We start from the raw sequence: 5,605 nt of genomic DNA on the forward strand, positions 1-5,605 counted from the left end.
CTAGTTTTATTTGAGATACATTACCTTCATTGTGCTTTTATTACATGTACAGCACTTTGGCTCGACCAAAAATCGTTTTTAAATGTGCTCTATAAATAAAACTGTATTTGATATTATTGTATCCCTCTGTTTTTTTATATCACAGAAATACTGTTATGTGGACTACAGGATATACAGTGCTGTTTGTAGTTTTTTTCTAAATATTTCATGAATTAATCTGTCAGATGTACACAAGTTGTTGGCCTTTTACAATGTATTAGTGTATTATATAATGTACAACGTATTTATGCACTTTTCCCTTTTTATTAACAGGCATCCAGGCCACGGTGTCTTTCAAAAATGTTGGCACTACAACTTCCACCTACCCAGAATTCCCCTTAGCCTCTACACCAATAAAGGGCCCAGGATTGGGACCTAGCAAGAGACCTCGACTGGAGTTGGAGGAGGAACAAGGAGAGACTTCGACTGAATTTGAAGAGACTCTGGATTCGAGTTACTACCCTGATGATACTGTAGAAGAATCTGACGTATCGTAAGTTTGGTATATTTGGTACACATTACTATTACTGTTTTTCAGAGTTGAAATCTAACATGTATTGTTAATTTTGTTTTGTTACATTAGACTTCAGACAACGATCAAACACACAGTGACGCAAATTACATTGTTTTTGAAAGCTGCCTCGGACAGCTGTTTGAAAAATGTCCGGTGTGTAAGACAGACTGTGATGTCCAAAGACGAAAAATGGGGGACTTTTGTGGCGTTCACACACAGCGTTGTCCAAACTTGCTGTTACTTCAGACAATGGGAGAGCCAGCCCATCATCGGAAGTACCCCGGTTGGCAACTTACAATGATCCGCTGCTACATACTTCACTGGTGCTTCCTTCTTCCAACTACAAAAGGTATTTTACCATCTAATATCCATAGCATATGAAAATTGACAGCAGTGGAATTTTTCAAAAACGTTTCCTGTTTTTCTATTTATTCATAGATATGCAGAGCCATGCAGCTGGAGATCTTCCAGTATGAGACCTTCAGGAGGCATGCTAGGAATTACCTGGAGCCTGCTATTATCCACAAGTGGAAGACTGATCAGCTGCATTTTTTCCAGCAACTACAACACCAGGGGGGAAAGGTCACAGTTGGAGGAGATATGAGAGCAGACTCTCCAGGTAAGCAGAAACAGACAAGTCTAGTGCCAGAGTTACTGGTGTATATTACAATTCATCTAACTTATCCATTGAAATTCTGTTGAAAAGCCTTGAAACCTCCTGTATTATATTTTCTTCAGGGCACTCAGCCAAGTTCGGGAGCTACACACTCATGCACCTGGGAAGCAACACCATTGTGGACTTCCAGCTTGTTCAGGTGTGATTCTCTTTCTGGGTGTTATAATTTTAGGCTTGCTGGCTGTTGATGCATGCTTCAGTGTATTTACAGTATGCCCTATTTCTTATTCACCAACAGAGCAATGAAGTAGGTGGTAGTTACAACATGGAAAAGGAGGGACTCAAAAGATCATCTGGAGTCAAACGATTTGGCGGTTGAGTACATTGTGACTGACCGTCATCCACAGATCCAGAAGTTTCTGAGGGAACGCAACATAGAACAATTCTATGATGTGTGGCACTTTGAAAAAGGTATTTATCCCTATATGTTGTAATGGAAGAATACCAAATCAGAGACACTGTCCTTTGTTAAGATATTCCTTTGTTTTACTATGCAATTTATCCTGAGCTTCTAATCAGCAGCAGACATGACATCATGTCTGGATACATTAATGATATCCCCTACAATTTGGCCCTCTAATCTGCTCTTTACTCTGTTATTGTAAACTGTCTGCCAGACCACTTGATCACAGCACCTTTTGTCATTGTAAATTACATTTCACTCACTAATCTTAGGATAATGTGAGTGCTCTTTAGAATGGGAATTTACAGTGATGTGTATATGAATATGTATTGGGTTTCCTGGCTATGAAATGTTTTCAGACAGAAGGGTGTCGTGTTTTCAGACAGAAGGGCGTCTCACTGACCATTGTCAGGCAATTATCATATGTATGTTATGGTTGATGATATTAAGTGTGGAATTTCCACCACACCCTTGAATGTTGAATGTTGTCCATCACAGCATTTCATTTCCACACTATGGCTTGAATATTCACTTGTGCATGTGCTTTTTTTTATCAGGTTTGTCCAAGAAACTTTTGAAACTTTCACAGAACAAGGACTGCAAGGTGTTGAAGAGGTGGCTGCACAGCATAAAAAAACCATGTATACTGGAGTGCGACGAGCACAACCTCGGGGCCGGAGAAGGTGGCAAGGTGGACGTCAGTGGTCAACCACCTACAAAACATTCACGTGCATGACGACCCCCTATTCCCCAAGTGTTCACATCCTGAAAGAGCCTCAAGCGATGCAAATAAATGGCTAAAACCTGGTAAGTTCAATATTTATAAAACAATTGGAAATAACAAGTGAAAATTTTAAAAACACTTCACTTCCTTCATAAGATCAACAATATTGAATGTAAATACCACATTGTTGTTATGGCAAATTATTGTTGTAATGTTCTAATGGGCTGGTGATTTACCTAATGTTTTTCTAATTTTACTCAAGGGTCAATAACACTCGCCAAAGTTGAAAGAATACTCAACAACAAGAGAGTTCTCAAAGATGTGCAAAAGCTAAGCCATCACTACCAGACCTCATCCCAGAGGCCTGTACTACGAAGCTGGTTCAACCTAACCTGGATATGTTTGAGTTAGCCGGTTGGCCCAATCCAAAACATACACGCTCTCGCTAAACTGTACTACGACGCTGGGTTATCAAGTGGATCGCTCAAGCCAGCCATGTCCTATCTAGTTAGGTGCGCGTTCACATAAAAGGGGTGGTATTTGGAGCATTCGACCAATCTCAAACATGGACAAGCGTACTGACAGCGCAGCATCATACTTCCTGAATGAAAAGTGAACTTTAATATTAGTCAAATATGAAGAAGTTAAACTTTAAACATCCATGACTTAAACACTTTATCCAGGATAAAAGCCACATAGCTGCACCTGCAAGGTGAATACAGCTGGTAAAAGAAAAAGCGTTTGAATGCGTACATTAACAGGTTTATGATATCACTGCCACTGCCCGTCCAAGACACGAGTGGATCTGACTTTAATTACATTTGACTCGAGTGTTTCGTCAACTTAATGTGTTGCTTAAAATAATACTTCTGCATACAGTATGTGACACTGTGAGTGTTGCACGGCCAGTTACGGCTCAAGAAGCTGACTCAGATAAGGAAATATATGATACATTATGATGTGATATGATATGAATGATAATGGGACACATCGACGTCTGCACTCACAGTGCCGCGGACTGTACTTAATGTTACTCTGATCCGGTTACTTATGTTGTGGCAGATATTTAAGTAAGCTTTCTTAACGCTAATGTTATAATAGTCAGATTGCTCTGAAGATGGGAGGGGATATTCTATTAATTTTCACGTTCACACAATCAGTTGATTTTTGCCGGCCGTCTTTCCTGCAACGGCAGTTTTTCTGTATTTCCTCTATCCTGTAATATGACTTGATCGCTTTAAACTCCGCACACGGAGCTCTGATTGGTCAGCAGGCCGGTGCTTTCACTGAGTTGATCTCTTAGCCTGCAACCTAACTCCTCTCCTCCCGAGGAGGTTAGCCGCTCAGCATAAGTTACCATGGAGATCTAGCCCGCTAAAAAGAGAAACCAGCGTCGTAGGACCGGAAAGCCCGAGTTTTCCCTGAAGTCAGCCGGCTAAAGCGAAAATCCGGCTTCGTAGTAGTACAGGCCTTCTGGAGTCCTTCCACAGCTTAATTCTGCGTTTTGCCCCCAAAAATGTGATTTTCCCCCTTCATGGGAATGTTTGTGCAGGTAATACACTGTATAATTTATTCTGTAGCATCTTATAACACAGTCACTGTTTAGTGGCATGAGGGTTTTATTCTGTCATAACACAAAGTCTCATTTTATTTTGCTATTCTATAGGTTGTGTCTAGCAGCCATGCATCACAATGAAAATGCTGACCGTGAGCAAGCCACAACAGCTGCAGGAGAACATGTGTTCAAAGTGGCCTATCCAAAATCAAAGAGAGGATAATGTACTGCAAAGCCTGAAAAGAACGACCCTACATACAGTAAGTTGTGAAATATTTTTGTTTTTATTACAAACATAACTTACATTTTAAATGATTATAGCCACACTGAATTATATGTACAATGAAAAGTGTTACATGAAATTAGGGATGTCCCGATCCACCTTTTTTTTGCTCCCGATCCGATTCCGATCATTTTGATTTAGACAATCTGCCGATACCCGATTTTCCCGATCCGATCTTTATGCAATGCATTAAGAGGAAAAAAAAGGTAACAGATAACGGCTGGTCATCCAACGCGATGAATTCAGCTATCTTGGCTGTTATTTTTTGGCCTTTTCACTGTTCTGGGGTAGTTTCTCTTTCCTTTTAAAAAGTCTCTGAAAGTGTCGGTTGTTTCAGTGCCGTTACCTGAGTGGCCCGCTGTGTACTCGTCGTGTTGTTGTTGGTGGTGTTTGTATTAGATTGGTCATGTTGAACGTAGCTCTGTTCTTTCCAACCATGCGGAACCTCCGCCTTGCAAACATTGCCATCTGGCTGTTACACTGCCTTCGCTTTCAATTTTATAATACTTCCAAACTCCTGACATTTTCTCTGTCCCGACTCCCGAGTCACCAGCTGAACGTAGCCTCTTGTTAGCTTACTGCTACTATTAGACCCTGCGCCCACTCTGTTGCCAGATTTGAGAGAAATAAGCAACCAGGTCTATGAAAACAAGCCCAAAAGAAGCAACACATACATGATGTTGTGTAATTTTAACCCAAAACTAAGGCCTCAGGATGACTTTAAGACGTGAACATGGTCATTTTTGTTTTGTAACATTAAATAAAATGTATAAAAATATTTTATAAAAAAAAAAAAAAAAAAATCCGATCCCCGATTTTTTTCTCCCGATCCCCGATCACGTGAAAATCACGTGATCGGATCGGGACATCCCTACATGAAATAGAATAAGTGAATTAAAATAATAAATTATTATATGAATGCTATATTTTTCAGTGTACGTGGATGAGCTGATGAGGCTTGTGTTTGAGGAAGTCTTTGAGGACCCAACACCCTTTGTGGATGAGATGAATAAAATCCCCATCCCAAAGGACCTGTCCACTCAATTTGACAGGCCCCTCGATCAGGAAACTCCCTGGCGTATTCCGGCGGACAACACATGATGGGATGACCACTCTGATGCCTCGTCCTAAAAAGCCCCAGCACCAGCTTACAAAGCTGCGATAGGCAAGATGCCGAAAACGCCTATAAGGGGAGGAATGGATGATATACGTATATGTATATTTACACCACATGTTCATTTTGTACATTTCTAAAAATAAAGTTTGATGGAAATACTTAGTAGCCTTTCTTCCCTGAATTATTTGCTCCTATAACATATCATCATATATAGCAAAACCATGATTTGATTTTTCATCAAACACAGTAGTAGTTTTATTACAGGTAAGAATAAATTAACTCTTCTTTCCGTTC

The 5,605-nt window shown here is 40.2% G+C and overlaps 1 long non-coding RNA gene across 1 annotated transcript; it reads left to right on the top strand.

Annotated features, from left to right (window-relative positions):
• Nucleotides 1-787: 787 nt before the first annotated feature.
• LOC117482637 lies at nt 788-5,391 on the top strand. Its single transcript, XR_004555904.1, has 7 exons — nt 788-902; nt 992-1,172; nt 1,292-1,368; nt 1,468-1,640; nt 2,190-2,439; nt 4,023-4,171; nt 5,129-5,391. It is a non-coding gene; the product is annotated as an uncharacterized LOC117482637 (long non-coding RNA).
• The last annotated feature ends 214 nt before the right edge of the window (nt 5,392-5,605 follow it).

The sequence above is a fragment of the Trematomus bernacchii genome, unplaced genomic scaffold, assembly GCF_902827165.1.
Source record: "Trematomus bernacchii unplaced genomic scaffold, fTreBer1.1, whole genome shotgun sequence".
Taxonomy (NCBI): domain Eukaryota; kingdom Metazoa; phylum Chordata; class Actinopteri; order Perciformes; family Nototheniidae; genus Trematomus; species Trematomus bernacchii.